A 16,800-nucleotide genomic window follows, 5' to 3' on the forward strand; every position below is an offset into this window, starting at 1 on the left:
TTTTCTTTTGTGCGAGCCAAGCACATAATGGGTCCTCCACGGAAGAACATGAGGAGAGATGAGGAGAGACCAGACAGCTCTACTCCTCCAACTCTATAACAGATGACCCCACGTTTCCTACATTAATATGAAACATTGGACTTTAGAGGACAGTGGAGTAGGGCTATTTTAATTTATAAAAGGGTGCACAAACACTTGGGTTCGATTGTAATGAACAGGCAGAACTTAACTCGCTCCTGCAGGATACCACTGGATTTCTTGATTGCAACGGACAATCCACAAAGATAAACCAGTAGATCAGTTGATCTCTCCAAAAGGGTTCTACCTGGAACCACAAAGGGTTATCCCATGGGGCCAGCCGAAGTACCCTTTTGGAACACTTTTTCTAAGAGTGTACAGAGGAAGTTGAATGAGGTAGAGCTGGCACATGATATATTAACATCCCCACAGACATGCGCATGCTCTCCGACACCATATCAAGAACATGCTAAGCACAACGACCAGCTACAGTATACGATGCCACCAATGTATTCATTCTCACAGGCTGCATAATCTAACAGTCATACTAATGAGTTTACATGTGATTAATTGAAGGCAAGGTAGGGCATACATCCACAGCAGAGTCTTAACCCTTAAATGCTTTAAAAAAAAATCCACCACTGACAGTTATGGTGTTATGTCCATTGAAATGCATATTGTTTACTGTGTTTGCAATAACAGTTCATTTACTTTACATACTATTGATGGCACCCCTAAAGGCATGCTGTCCTATACAAATCTTTCAAAAGATCAGTAGAGGCCAATATTGTTCTCTGCTCCTACTCCCCTATTCTCTGGCAGTCATGTCCAAACATTAGTCTAATTCAGCCCTGACTGCCTATGGCTCCATAGAATAATAAAATAATCAGTGGTTTCTAATCCTGTATTCAGCCACTGATATGAATCAAAGTGAGTGAGGATGGCGGTACAGGCCAGTGCAGTATATCTTTCAGAAATTAGAATTTACAAGTAGCATAGTTAGTGCTCATAAATTCATTATTGCTATTTCCACGGATAACTTCCCAGCGAGACTCACTGAATCATCCGCCAACTACGACTGTCATCTGTCTCTGGGACTGTAATGTGAAGGAGAATAATAAAAAAAAAAACAGCACTTTATCACACACACACACACACACAACACAAACCCATACACACAAAGACCTGAATATATCACATACTGAACACACACAGAGATATGCTAACCACACACATGTACGCAGGGTTGGGTACTTTTTAAATGTAATCCATTACCAGTTACCTGTCCAAAAATTGTAATCAGTAACATAACTTTAAGATTACACAAACTCAGTAACATGATCTGATTACTTTCACTTACTTTTTGATCACTTTTTCCTTAAGAGGCATTCGAAGAAGACAAAAAGGATCCATCAAACCTATTTGGTGTCATAGTGATCTCTGAATTGTGGTCACACTCGCTCAGGAGAAACCAATTTAAAATTGCGCCTTTTTCAATGCTGAATTGAATGTCATTGAGAAAACAGAAAGGTGTCGTAATGCTTTTTTCCCCCTGCAAACAGCTTTTCTGAATTTAACAGTAATCCAATAAATAATCATTTCATTTTTCAAAAGTATCTCTAATCTGATTACAGTTTTTTTGTAATCAGATTACATGTAATCAGCTACTCCCCAACCATGCACGTATGCACACGCACATATGCAATCACGCACACATGTAATCATACACACACACAAACAATTGTCCCCCCCCCCCCCAAAAAAAATAACAAACTTTGGAATAATAAAGAGCGTAGGCACACTTTAAGTGCCTACTTGATGTAATACAAGTTAATTATGAATAATGATACTTTTGACATGCTAATTGATTGGAACACTACAAGCACCAATCTGTTGCTTTTTAGAGTTCCTTTACAGTTAATACCAAACACTGCACTATAGATACTAGACAGAGGCAGGTCAGATACCATGTTTATTTTAAGGTCCACATAAATCTTGAGGGGATTCAAAATAATTGAAATATGCCTTGGTACCAAGGCCTCTGTACAACATTTAAAGATGTCTGGCTGTCTCCAGCATCTCTCTCAGTGGCATAGAAGAGGCCAGCAAGTTCACTATCACATCTGGAGCAGGCCTATGGGAGAGCGCTTTTAATTATGAAACAAGTCCCTCAACTCAAAAAAGGAGGCCAAACCTCAATCTGCCTTGGCAATCAAAGTCTTTGGGATCCCCACTGTCCTGCACATCAACAAAACCACAGACACAGACACACAGTAATACAGACAGAAAGAAAGACACACACACACACACACACACACACACACACACACACACACACACACACACACACACACACACACTCATAATGGTCGGTCATGTTCATCTATATAAGAGTTACTCAGACATAATTCTCCCCTGTTCTTTCCATTGTCACTGGCAGTTGATTATTTGGATATTATTTTTTGCCCCTGATAAACTGATTATTTTCCACTTTTTTGTCCACCTTGTCTGGACAATAAAAGAGAGATCTTACAACATCTTGGAAACAAAAGATGTGATGCTTTCTCGGATTCCAAGTCAATGCTATTTATAGAAGAAAAAAATGTACAGTTAAATTTTGCCATTTCACAGACTATGCCGAAATGGCACAAATAGACTTATGTTTCATAAACTGTTCCATAAGAGACATGCAACATCTTTGGAGAAATGACAAAACACAACTGCATTTGTCCATGTCATTGCTGCCCAGCAAGAGAGAATCCAGGGGTAAACATGCTTCTCAAAATGCATCTGCTGAAAAGAGGCTACAATTGTTTGATTATAGGCCTATAAGCGACTGTTGGGAAAAGTAGCCCACACTGTCCTCTGCCCCACTGTCATCATCCACTCAGGTATTGTCCAATAAAATAATTGTTTCCAAAATGGTTTAAAAAGACTAATTACAGCTCTCAGAAGATAATTGTGCAGTTCCTACAACAGGTTTTCATAATACACAGTGCCATTTAAGCAAACAATGTCAATCAATTGTACTGTAGATATTTAGCAAAACATGTTGTGCAATGCTTGGCCTATGTTCCTGGAATACTGACATTGCAGTGTGGTCTACTTAAAGATGGTCACATGCACTATATTTGCAGCTGTTAGTTCTTATAAACAAATATTTTTACTTTAAGATGTTTACATGCAATACACTGAACAAAAATATAAACACAACATTGAAAGTGTTGGTCCCATGTGTCATGAGCTTAAATATAAAATCCCAGAAATGTTCCATATGCACAAAAAGCTAATTTCGTTCTAATTTTGTGAACACATTTGTGATAATCCATCCACCTGACAGGTGTTTTCTGTCTGTAATTAAGCCATTTTGTGGGGGAAAAGTCATTATGATTGGCCGGGCCTGGCTCCCCAGTGGGTGGGCTTATTTCCTCCAAGGTCTATCCATGGCTGCACCCCTGCCCAGTCATGTGAAATCCATAGATTCATTCCTAATGTCTATTTATTTCAATAGACTGATTTCCTTATATGAAAAAATCCTTGAAATTGTTATATGTTGCATTTATATTTTTGTTCATTATATTTTTGATCTTAGATTGAAAAGGGCATGTCAGAACAAGCATGGGGGTGGTTCCATGTGAGATGAGAAAAGAGAGAGAGCAAGTTACTACCTTTGAAGTAGTGTTCAGGTGAGAAGAATGTACATATGTTGGTGAGACTAAATGCAATGACCACAAATGCATTTAGGCAATAACATCTTCGTGTGGATAATAAACGGAAAAGTACAGCTGTTAGACAGACATGAAAGGAAAGATTCAATCTAATGGGGCAACGGTTGGGTGGAAAACCAACAGAACAACCTACTTAACATTATGGCCAAAAAACTCAGTGATCCTCCAGATGTCAAATGCTTGTTTTTCGAGGGAGAAGTCTTTAGGTGAGAACTTAATTTATTGATGACTAGGGCGGAGAAAGAGCAGACCAGTATATATTGTGCATCAACCCTAAACAAGACTAAGGCCCCCATAGAGAACCATGATGAGGAGCTAGACATGAAACCAGAGCTTTGTGTAAGATGGCACAAGGAATAATTTTGTAAGGCAAGTCATTTAGTAGTGATAATGTACATGAAATAAAACATCATCAAAGAAAATTCAAAAGAAAAAGAACCTGTGCATACAAATGTTTAATTGGAGATGTGTAGTGGCTTGCAATAATTCAGATTTAGTAAAAAACTAAAAAGTAGGCCATTTTTTGTTTGTCTAATATTATATTCAAGAGGCTGACTTTTCTAAAAATGCAAAGCTTTTGTTTTATTTGTCCCTTCCAGAATCTTAACTGAAACTATATGTGAAACATTACCTTACTTTCCATGGACAAACATGCATGATGAGAGAAATGTTTCATGACTTATGTGTGTTTCTTTGTGTGTGTGAGTGTGTGTGTTGGATGAAAAGTGGACTGGGAAGACATCCAGACGAGCCGTATCACTGCAGGGTAAAACTCAAAACCCTCCATCTCCTGTCACACCCACCCCCATCCTGGCCTTGGCAGTGCCAGCCGTCGGTGTCCTCTGAGTGGGCTGTGGCGCAGGGGGTCCTGCTGGAGCCCCATTCCCACCAGGCTGTGGATCCCTGAACAGACATGGACGTAAACACGATAGAGATAAAAAGGTTGAGGCTTAGTGCCTCCTGCAGCTCAGAATACTCAATGACCTGATTTCTCTTGTATGGTTGCCGGCGTGGAAGCACAGTGATCCATGCAGCCAGCCGGCTGGACATGAGGGGCTACAGTCGCCAGGAGCAGAGAATTTCACTGCACTATCAGCAGAACATGGGCCCGGAGGAGGGAGGAAAGGAAAGGGGAGGAGAGGAGATATGATCATAGAGTAGAGTATCAGTTAAGAGGGAGAGGGAGATGTTTTAAAGGAGGATTCTAACAGACAGTCGAGGAATGGGTTAGGAGAGTTGTCAAATGCCATCACAGTAAAGAAGCTACATACAACCCTTTCCAAGAGGAGGGTAGAACCAGATACAGCACAGTGCATCACATAAAACATAGAAGATAAACCATGGAACCTTGGTGACAAATGCATACAGTGATAGGAACTATAGCAGATCCACTATCCATAATAAATCATTTTATAGTCACTGTACATCTTCTTGACTGAGCTTACATTCAAATTGAAAGGCCAAATATTCTATGCGATAATGCAAAAGTCTACCTCGTCTTAAAAACAGAAGAGGAAAATGTAGGCCTAACACTCAATGAAGAAGTTGCTTCAACTCTTTCACTTTTGTCCTGGGTAATGGAAAAGTTTGTAGAGGGTTAAAAACCCCAACAAGACTTTAATAAATCAATGTCTCTTGTTGCTGATGCATATTTTATTTCTGGCTATGACGGAGAAACTTAACTCGTCAGCAACACAAACTTGGGAAAGAAGGATGTCTTTTGAGTTAGTATCTATATTCCAGAATCAGAACGTATTTTACGTCCTGAAACAACACATCTACAGATTCCAGATTCTGAACACATTTCTTAAAGCATCAGTGCTTCTCTTCTATTCCTGATAACACAGTGAAATGTTCTCTGTCCTTACAAATCAAATCAAAAATCGAAATAGGCTAGAATCAATCCTCCTTTTATTGGCTCAATAATGGAATTATACAGAATATAAAGGCGAGACAAATTGTAGAAATATGGCAAATTGTCAAGTCAAAACTGCAAGCTAACAATAAGATAGCATTGATTTTGCTCCCCAAAGCCAAACCTATTTTATGAGAATTATTTTAACCTCCAAAAATATGTGACGCTAACTCTCAGTTGGATAACATAATTGTTCAGACAGGCAAATCACATCACAGTATTTTGTGAACAGAATAAGCGCTCATCCTGATTTTTTTTTTAGAAAACACAGGTAATGGGTTCCAGTTCCACAATGCCGGTGATCAATGAGTATACATATTATCCCTTATTGATGTCACTTGTTAAATCCTCTTCAATCAGTGTAGATGAAGGGGAGGAGACAGCTTAAAGAAGGATCTTTAAGCCTTGAGACAATTGAGACATGGATTGTTTATGTGTGCCATTCAGAGAGTGAATGGACAAGACAAAAGTTTTAAGTGCCTTTGAAAGGGTTATGGTATTAAGTGCCACGTGCACCGGTTTGTGTCAATAAATGCAACGCTGCTGGGTTTTTCACACTCAACAGTTTCTTGTGTGTATCAACAACAGTCCACCACCCAAAGGACGTCCAGCCAACTTGACACAACTATGGGACACATTGGAGTCAACATGGGTCAGCATCCCTGTGGAATGCCTTCGACACCTTGTAGAGTCCATACCCGATGTATTGAGGCTGTTCTGAGGGCAAAAGGTGGGGGGGGTGAAACTCAATATTAGTAAGGTGTTCATAATGTTTGGTATACTCAGTGTACATTACCCTGTAGGCCTACTCAACCTTTTGGATATATAGGCTAGCATGCCAAAGCTTAGGGGTGGCATTGGCTCAAAGCATTCTTCCATCGTTGTGACATTTAATGTGATCACATCAAAGACAGGGCTGTGTAGAAAGGCTGTCTGAAATTGGAAGAGATCATTTCAGACATTAAGAGCTCACTAATTGAGAAGGAGCTATATCAATGTACAGGGGTGTCATTGATTATTAGAGCGAGCATGACGTATGTGAGGATGGAGGAGGGGTGGTCAAGAGTGGGCCTGGGCACCTGGAAGTTGGAGAATTTCGAATTTTTTAGCTTTTTCCTGCAAGCTTTTTACTGCGTAATCATTATGAATTATTCTATTCTACACATTCCAGAGGGGGTCATTCTGACTGTTGTAAATCACACATCTCAATATCCTACACTAAAATGTCTAGGATATTATATCCATATTAAAACACAGTACATTGGATCAAAGCACACATACATTTACATTTTAGTCATTTAGCAGACGCTCTTATCCAGAGCGACTTACAGTAGTGAATGCATACATTTTCATACATTTTTTTCCCCCCTTCCGTACTGGTCCCCCGTAGCAGATCCACATCATCAATACATCAATCATCAATCAACATATCATGGCACCATAATTAATACACACATACTGTAGGTATATCATGATATTATCGTAAAGTGCCAGATTATGTATCTTTCTGACTGGTGGTTAAATTGTTTAAGAAACTATGCTTCTCTGCATCTCTGCTAAAATCCAGCTAAAAGATTGAAAGGAATGTGTCACGTTCTGACCAGTAAAGGGGTCATTTGTCATTGTAGTATGGTCAGGGCATGGCAGGGGGTTGTTGTTTTGGGGTTGGTTTATTTAGAGGGGATTTGTTCTAGTTTTCATTTTCTATGTTCGTTTTCTATGTGTGGCCGAGTATGGTTTCCAATCAGAGGCAGGTGTCTTTCGTTGTCTCTGATTGGAAGCCATACTTAGGCAGCCCTTTTTTCCTTTGGGTTTGTGTGTGGTTGTTTTCTGTATAGCCGTGAGCCTTACGGAACTGTTTCGTCGTTTGTTTATTTTGTTTGAGTGTTCTCTCGAAATAAAGAAAGAAGATGAGCACTACACCCGCTGCGCCTTGGTCTGTCCCTTACGACGCACATGACAGAATGTACGTTTTATTTCAGTACATCTTGTAATTGCTTGCTTTTCTAAACTCTAGCAACCTTGCCAGCAGGCATGCCAGCTAAGATAGATAGACAAGCTACTCTAACTTTATTGATGGCCTGAAATGGCTTGGTAGCTAGTTATGATGTTGGGAGATTGGGAACCTATCTAGCTGGTTAACTAAAGAAATTGATAGGTGGCTAGTATTATAGAGAGAACATTGATTTTTAAAAATTCATGAACAATGAATCAATAGGCTACATAGCTTGATCAAATTAATTTATAAACAAACATACCTCCAGCGAGTCCTGCCCATCACCGGCAGCTAAAATCAAATGAAATGCTGTGTGTCACTCTACACTCTCTCCTCCTCCACTGACTATACTGCATTACAGTATCTAGTGTATATTTTCTCTGTGCACCTTGTAAGGAACCACTTACTAGGGAGAATAGGGAGGAACTCTTTGCCTGGTCCAGTCAGTGTGTCCCCTTCCACAAAATACAGCTGACAGATTTTATTAGAAACAATTATGTAAAAAAGTGGGCTTAAAAATGTTTCGAAATTAATTTAACATCTGAAAAATAAAAAATGAACTGGATATATCTGAGGGGACATGTGCCCTTGTGCCCCCTATTGGCATGACGCCAATGTCAATGTACATGCTACAATCTGAGAAAATGGTGCTGATTGCAAAGACCTAAACTCAGCAACAACAAAAAACGTCCCTTTTTCAGGACACTGTCATTCAAACATAATTTGTAAAAATCCAAATAATTTCACAGATCTTCATTGTAAAGGGTTTAAACACTGTTTCCCATGCTTGTTCAATGAACCATAAACAATTAATGAACATGCACCTGTGGAACGGTCGTTAAGACACTAACAGCTTACAGACGGTAGGCAATTAAGGTCACAATTATGAAAACTTAGGACACTAAAGAGGCCTTCCTACTGACTCTGAATAACACAGAAAGAAAGATGCCCAGGGTTCCTGCTCATCTGCATGAACGTGCCTTGGGCATGCTGCAAGGAGGCAGGAGGACTGCAGATGTGGCCAGGGCAATAAATTGCAATGTCCGTACTGTGAGACGCCTCAGACATCGCTACAGGGGGACAGGACGAACAGCTGATCATCCTCGCAGTGGCAGACCACGTGTAGCAACACCTGCACAGGATTGATACATCCGAACATCAAACCTGCGGGACAGGTACAGGATGGCAACAACAACTGCCCGAGTTACACCAGGAACGCACAATCCATCCATCAGTGCTCAGACTGTCCCAATAGGCTGAGAGAGGCTGGACTGAGGGCTTGTAGGCCTGTTGTAAGGCAGGTCCTCACCAGACATCACCGGCAACAATGTCGCCTACGGGCACAAACCCACCATCGCTGGACCAGACATGACTGGCAAAAGGTGCTCTTCACTGATGAGTCGCGGTTTTGTCTCACCAGGGGTGATGGTCGGATTTGCGTTTATCGTCGAAGGAATGGGCGTTACACCAAAGCCTGTACTCTGGAGCGGGATCGATTTGGAGGAGGAGGGTCCATCATGGTCTGGGGTGGTGTGTCACAGCATCATCGGACTGAGCTTGTTGTCATTTCAGGCAATCTCAATGCTGTGCGTTACAGGGAAGACATCCTCCTCCCTCATATGGTACCCTTCCTGCAGGCTCATCCTGACATGATGCTCCAGCATGACAATGCCACCAGCCATACTGCTCGTTCTATACGTGATTTCCTGCAAGACAGGAATGTCAGTGTTCTGCCATGGCCAACAAAGAGCACGGATCTCAATCCCATTGAGCACGTCTGGGACCTGCTGGATCGGAGGGTGAGGGCTAGGGCCATTCCCCCCAGAAATGTCTGGGGAACTTGCAGGTGCCTTGGTGGGAGAGTGGGGTAACATCTCACAGTAAGAACTGGCAAATCTGGTGCAGTCCATGACGAGGAGATGCACTGCAGTACTTAATGCAGCTGGTGGCCACACCAGATACTGACTGTTACTTTAGATTTTTACTGTTACTGTTACTTTTTTTTACTGTTACTTTTGACACATTATTCAATTTATGTTAGTCACATGTCTGTGGAACTTGTTTAGTTTATGTCTCAGTTATTGAATCTTGTTATTTTCATACAAATATTTACACATGTTAAGTTTGCTGAAACAACAGTTGACAGTGAGAGGACGTTTCTTCTTTTGCTGAGTTTATAAACCTTTGTCTCTATTTAGCCTACAATAAAAAAATATGCCTAGAAAACGGACAGGGGAGAACATCACCATCCCTTCAGTCTTCCCTCTAAGTGAAGATTTACTGTAGACAGTATATGGTGTGTGTGGTCCATATGGTGTGTGGTTCTGTTGTCTTCAAGCGTGACTAGTGTATTCTCTCCACCACAGTGGTCTGTGACTGTCACAGCAGAAACTCTGATCTGAGTGATTCTGGAGAGGCTGGCAATAGAAAAGACAAAGCAATATTCAAGGGGATTCACATAAAAAGGTCTGAGAAATCATTGACCTTCTTGGTGCGACCTCCGATGTCTGTCACATTTGTTTGATCTCCTTGAGAATGCAATGTGAAGAACATATCTGTCAACCACTGACATTTACCTCAATGACAACACAGCTCTCAAACAGTTACCTAGGGGCTATTTCCAGAACTAAGCCATAATACAGTGGTAATCCCGGCCTGTGTGTCTGTTAATGTGTGTTGCTAGATTGAACGATAATGAGAGATCATTGTGCCGTGCTAATCACAGCTCTTTCTTTCCCTCCATTTGCTACCTCGGGTGAGGGGGGAAAATGTTGCTAATTATGCATTTCAATAGGATTACTAGATCTATGTAATCAACTATTCTGAGTATCTCACTAATGACGAATTTATCCAAAAAGATGTTTAATCAAAGGGTGTGATTTGTGTTGTCAGAAAGATTTGCATGCCTGTGACGGGGGGATTTGAGCTGTAGCAGGGGCCCTAAAGGGCTTGGCAGTGGGCATGTTTAACGCTGATATGACAAGATATTATGCAGAATTTTAAGCTTGACCTTCAGCCATGTTCTGCCTGAGCAAAGTAACATGACACCAACGGACAACATGATTAGGCTGTCCAATCAGTGGCATATAGTAGAAGGCAGACATACACAATTTGTCTTTGATGTTCATTTACACCAAGACTTACTGAGACTTATTCTTTGTAAGTTTGGTCCGGGTTCACTAGATCAAAAAAAGGTAGATCACTGGCACTGATTAAAAGGGTAATGATGTGTTAAAGGTAGTAATACTCCAATTAGAGTAATGTTGCTATAAACAGTAAACATCAAAAAGGATACCATGATAAATTGGGGGTCATATTCTACCAATTTGTAAACATCTCCGCTTTAAAAATTATTTAATTTACTGTACAGTGTAAACTCAGGAAGTTTATATCATTAATGACTGCTGTACTACTATGCTATATGCAGTGCAATGCAAAAGTGATTTACTATATGCCAAGCATACATTCTACAAACAGTATACTGTAATTCTAATAGAAAACATAATCAATTAGAATCTTCATGAGCGCAATTTCAATGTACATAGCTCTGCCTTGTTGAAACATGGTCATTAGAGGCACATTGATAATTTAACTTAGCACATATTACCCAGGCCTGGATGGCACATGCAACGCTAATAGGTCATTTGCCTCATTTTCTTGAGTAAACTTCTCATAGCTGGTCTTGGGTCTAGGAGCCCTGTTCTCCTTCAACTATGCCACTGCAGTTCAGTGTTGTTTACCAGAGCTAATTAAGCAAAATCAAATAATATATTACCCAATAACTGGATCATGTTCTGTAAAAGGTAAGGCACTTTACGGAACATATAGTTCAGACTCTTGGACAGCCTTGTTAATTTACCCAGAAAAACCATTGCCGGGAAGCTCCATCAATAACCACGCTAGGTAGGGAAACACTGCAGGCCTGACGGCAACATAAAACACATTTTCTCCCTCAAATATCTCACCAAACTGTCCATCTCATCGACTGGAAGTGACACCTGCTTTCTCATTACCCAACATTATTGAAAAAGCCAAGATGTTCTTTCCAGAGTAACAGTGTCACCTGTATGTCAAGTGACATATGCAACGCAGCACGTCATCTCTCATGGTGTTTGTGTGTGTTCGTGTCCATGTGTGTTTTTGAGTGTGTGTTGCCAGGGTTTCCATTAGGAAAAGTTGGCGCCAGATAACGTGACCTGGAAGATTTTAATTTACCAGCCATTCGAGAAATTTCCAGGACCTACAGTACCAGTCAAATTTTTTTTGTGCTATTTTCTACATTGTAGAATAATAGCAAAGACATCAAAACTATGAAATAACACATGTGGAATCATGTAGAAACCAAAAAAGTGTTCAAATATATTTTATATTTGAGATTCTTCAAAGTAGCCACACTTTGCCTTGATGACAGCTTTGAAAACTCTTGGAATTCCCTTCAATATTATTCTACAATGTAGAAAATAGTAAAAATAATGAAAAACCCTGGAATGTGTAAGTGTGTCCAAACTTTTGACTGGTACTGTATATGCATTGGGTGCGTAATGCATTAGGCAGCCACCCATGGTTCAACCTCTCGTATCTATGGTTCAACCTCTCTTTCATATCGTCCGAGATTCCCAAAGATTGGAAAGCTGCCACGGTCATCCCCCTCTTCAAAGGGGGTGACACTCTAGACCCAAACTGTTATAGACCTATATCCATCCTGCTCTGACTTTCTAAAGTCTTCGAAAGCCAAGTTAATAAACAGATCACTGACCATTTCGAATCCCACCGTACCTTCTCCGCTGTGCAATCCAGTTTTCGAGCTGGTCACGGATGCACCTCAGCCACGCTCAAAGTACTAAACGATATCATAACCGCCATCGATAAAAGACAGTACTGTGCAGCTGGCTTCATCGACCTGACCAAGGCTTGACTCTGTCAATCACCATATTCCTATCGACAGACTCAATAGCCTTGACTTCTCAAATGACTGCCTCGCCTGGTTCACCAACTATTTCTCAGACAGAGTTCAGTGTGTAAAATCGGAGGGCCTGTTGTCTGGACCTCTGGCAGTCTCTATGGGGGTACCACAGGGTTCAATTCTCAGGCCGACTCTTCTCTCTGTATATATCAACGATGTCGCTCTTGCTGCTGGTGATTCCTTGATCCACCTCTACGCAGACGACACCATTCTGTATACATCTGGCCCTTCTTTGGACACTGTTAACTAACCTCCAAACGATATTCAATGCCATAAAACACTCCTTCCATGGCCTCCAACTGCTCTTAAACGCTAGTAAAACCAAATGCATGCTCTTCAACCGATCGCTGCCCGCACCCGTCCGCCCGACTAGCATCACTACTCTGGACGGTTCTGACTTAGAATATGTGGACAACTACAAATACCTAGGTGTCTGGCTAGACTGTAAACTCTCCTTCCAGACTCATATTAAACATCTCCAATCCAAAATTAAATCTAGAATCAGCTTCCTATTTCGCAACAAAGCCTCCTTCACTCACGCCGCCAAACATACCCTCGTAAAACTGACTATCCCACCGATCCTCGACTTCGGCGATGTCATTTACAAAATAGCTTCCAATACTCTACTCAGCAAACTGGATGCAGTCTATCACAGTGCCATCCGTTTTGTCACCAAAGCCCCTTATACTGCGATCTGTATGCTCTAGTCGGCTGGCCCTCACTACATATCCATCGCCAGACCCACTGGCTCCAGGTCATCTATAAGTCTCTGCTAGGTAAAGATCCGCCTTATCTCAGCTCACTGGTCACGACAACAACACCCACCTGTAGCACGCGCTCCAGCAGGTATCTCACTGGTCATCGCCAAAGCCAACACCTCCTTTGGCCGCCTTTCCTTCCAGTTCTCTGCTGCCAATGACTGGAACGAATTGCAAAAATCGCTGAAGCTGGAGACTTTTATATTTCCCTCACTAACTTTAAACGTCAGCTACCTGAGCAGCTAACCGATCGCTGCAGCTGTACATAGCCCATCTGTAAATAGCCCACCCAATCTACCTACCTCATCCCCATATTGTTTTTATTTACTTTTCTGCTCTTTTGCACACCAGTATTTCTACTTGCACATCACCATCTGATCATCTGTCACTCCAGTGTTAATTTGCTAAATTGTAAATACTTCGCTACTATGGCCTATTTATTGCCTTACCACCTCACGCCATTTGCACACACTGTATATAGACTTACTTTTTTTTCTATTATGTTATTGACTGCACGCTTGTTTATTCCATGTGTAACTCTGTGTTGTTGTTTGTGTCGCACTGCTTTGCTTTGTCTTGGCCAGGTCGCAGTTGTAAATGAGAACTTGTTCTCAACTAGCTTACATGGTTAAATAAAGGTGAAAAAAGAAAAAAGAAAAGAAAAATGTTGCTCAGAATGGCAGCAATCAAATTTAGATGATGGTAATTCATCTTAACAGAACATGCAACTCCTGTAATGAAGCAGCCAATAAAACGTTGTTTTCAAACATTTGCCAAAATGCAATTTGCAGAAAACACAATTCTGTACAGCACACCTGATGCGTGTGGTTCCATATGTGACAGAGATGAAAATCTCTGTTAGAAATGTAAAAAGAAGGGGACACTAAAGATGCAACAACTAGGATGGTTTGCTAATATGACTAGGATGGTGCCGTTGGTGTCATGCCTGCTCCTGCTCTTCCCCCTTGGCGCTCGAGGGCACCAGGCTGCCCTGCATTACACACTCCTGCCACCATCATTACGCACACCTGCCTTCCCTCGTCACGCGCATCAGCGAATTATTGGACTAACCTGGAGTCAATCACCTGTTTATTATTTCCCCTATATTTGTCAGTTCCCCAGCTCTGTTCCCCGCTGCTGCAGCTCACTGCACCTGTACATTGCCCATCTGTAAACAGCCCATCTATCTACCTCATCCCCGTACTGTAATTATTTATCTTGCTCCTTTGCACCCCAGTATCTCTACTTGCACATTCATCTTCTGCACATCTACCATTCCAGTGTTTAATTGCTATATTGTAATTACTTCACCACAATGGCCTATTTATTGCCTTAACTCCCTTATCTTACCTCATTTGCGCTCACTGTATATAGACTTATTTTTTTTACTGTATTATTGACTGTATGTTTTGTTTATTCCATGTGTAACTCTGTGTTGTTGTATGTGTTGAATTGCTATGCTTTATCTTGGCCAGGTCGCAGTTGCAAATGAGAACTTGTTCTCAACTAGCCTACCTGGTTAAATAAAGGTGAAATAAAAAAATTTAATAAAAATTGACTGTCTTACATCTGTGTATTACCCGGTTCTGATACTGTTCTTGTCCTGTTACATGTCTGTTCCAATTAAATGTTGACTCCCCGTACCTGCTTCTCTACTCCAGCTTCAGTCCTTACAGAATGCAGCAGCCATCAAATGAAGCATCGGGGAATGCTGGCGTTTCGGTTGGTGGTGACATCGGGTCCGGGGGCTGCCGCCTATGGAACCGGGGATGCCTTAGCTGGAACGTCGGGCTTCCATGCCATAGCTAGCTCGACAGGTTTCCTTTCCCTGGTTGTCTCAGAAGGCGCCCGTCCCACGCCAGGCTACGCCTCATTGGGCTCCTACACCTCAGTGGGATCGACAGGCTTTCATGCCTCAGCCGGATCGTCAGGCTCCTATGCCACAGCTGGCTCACCAGGCTACCACGCTTCTGCCAGGTATTCGGGATTTTACACCCAGCCGGCTTGTCCAGCGCCCGTACCTCGGCCGGCCTGTCAGGCTCGCCCAGGTGGGACGCTGGGTGGCATCCCTAGAAGGGGGGGTACTGTCACGCCTGCTCCTGCTCTTCCCCCCTGGCGCTCGAGGGCGCCAGGCTGCCCTGCATTACACACTCCTGCCACCATCATTACGCACACCTGCCTTCCCTCGTCATGCGCATTAGTCAATTATTGGACTCACCTAGACTCAATCACCTGTTTATTACCTCTCCTATATTTGTCAGTTCCCCAGCTCTGTTCCCCGCTGCTGCAATGATTGTCTTACGTCTGTGTATTACCGGTTCTGACGCTGTTCTTGTCCTGTTCCATGTCTGTTCCAATTAAATGTTGACTCCCCATCCCTGCTTCTCTACTCCAGCGTCGGTCCTTACATTTGGCTTCTGGACAACCCAAAAAAGTTCATATAAAACCAACCGAACAGGAGATAAATGCTGGTTACAATGACATATTAAGAAGTATTTAGAAATATAAATAGTTACTTTGAAGCAAGGTAAAACATACCTTATAATATGAAGTAAAATGTTCAGGTTTCAAACAATGAAGTATCCGTTTTCAAAATGCATACTGCCTCCAGCTCACATTGCAAAATGATCGTTGATGCGCTGATAGCCTGCCTACTGTTGCCTATGCATTTTAATAGCGAATGAGAGGCGCGCTTCAATTACCAGTTGAGTAATAAAAATAGTAGCTCTTTTTAATTGTGACCATTAAAACTGTTTTTAACTCGCAATTGCATTTACAATTGTTGAACAATAACTGTACTTATATAAAAGCATGTTTCACTCCAGCAGCAATGAGCTGAGGTGATATTCTGCTCAAAACAGGCTATGTACTGTATGCTATCCAATCCTTTACTTTAGATTTGTGTGCATTGTTGTGAAATTGTTAGATATTACTACACTGTTGGAGCTAGAAACACAAGCATTTCGCTACACCGACAATAACACCTGCTAAACACGTGTATGTGACCAATAACATTTGATTTGATTTAGTTCCACTAAGTAATGCAAATTAATTTATAGACCGATAAGCATGACCGTCAAGGGTGTTTAGATCGACTGGCATTTCCATCGCTGAATAAAAAGCATTATTTTGCAATGGGATTGTTTTTTCTCCTGGTCAATTTGGCCTGCAACAACTTTATTTGTCGGCTTTTCGCTTTTTCATATTTTTTTCCAACGTTAGCCAATTACCAGCTAATGGAATCCCTGGTGAATGCATGTGAGCATGTACCAGTGGCAGTCGGTGCCGTTTAAGATGAGGGAGGACCCCAAAAAAATGTTGGGGGCGGGAATGGCCTTATTTCTATTACAGAATATTGGATGACTGTCATTCATATTCCATTCACCCAACTCAATGTAACATCAATAGGTTTAGACTATTAC

At 41.6% G+C, this 16,800-nt stretch overlaps 1 protein-coding gene across 1 annotated transcript in view; it reads right to left on the reverse strand.

The window, feature by feature from the left end:
* Positions 1 to 4,187: 4,187 nt before the first annotated feature.
* fhit (fragile histidine triad diadenosine triphosphatase) overlaps positions 4,188 to 16,800 on the reverse strand; it is a 128,570-nt gene continuing 115,957 nt past the window's right edge. Inside the window, 1 exon segment of the mRNA NM_001141592.2 lies at positions 4,188 to 4,649. The gene's annotated coding sequence lies outside the window, so the exon portion shown is untranslated.

Source organism: Salmo salar, chromosome ssa12 (genome assembly GCF_905237065.1).
Source record: "Salmo salar chromosome ssa12, Ssal_v3.1, whole genome shotgun sequence".
In the NCBI taxonomy this organism is placed as follows: Eukaryota; Metazoa; Chordata; class Actinopteri; order Salmoniformes; family Salmonidae; genus Salmo; species Salmo salar.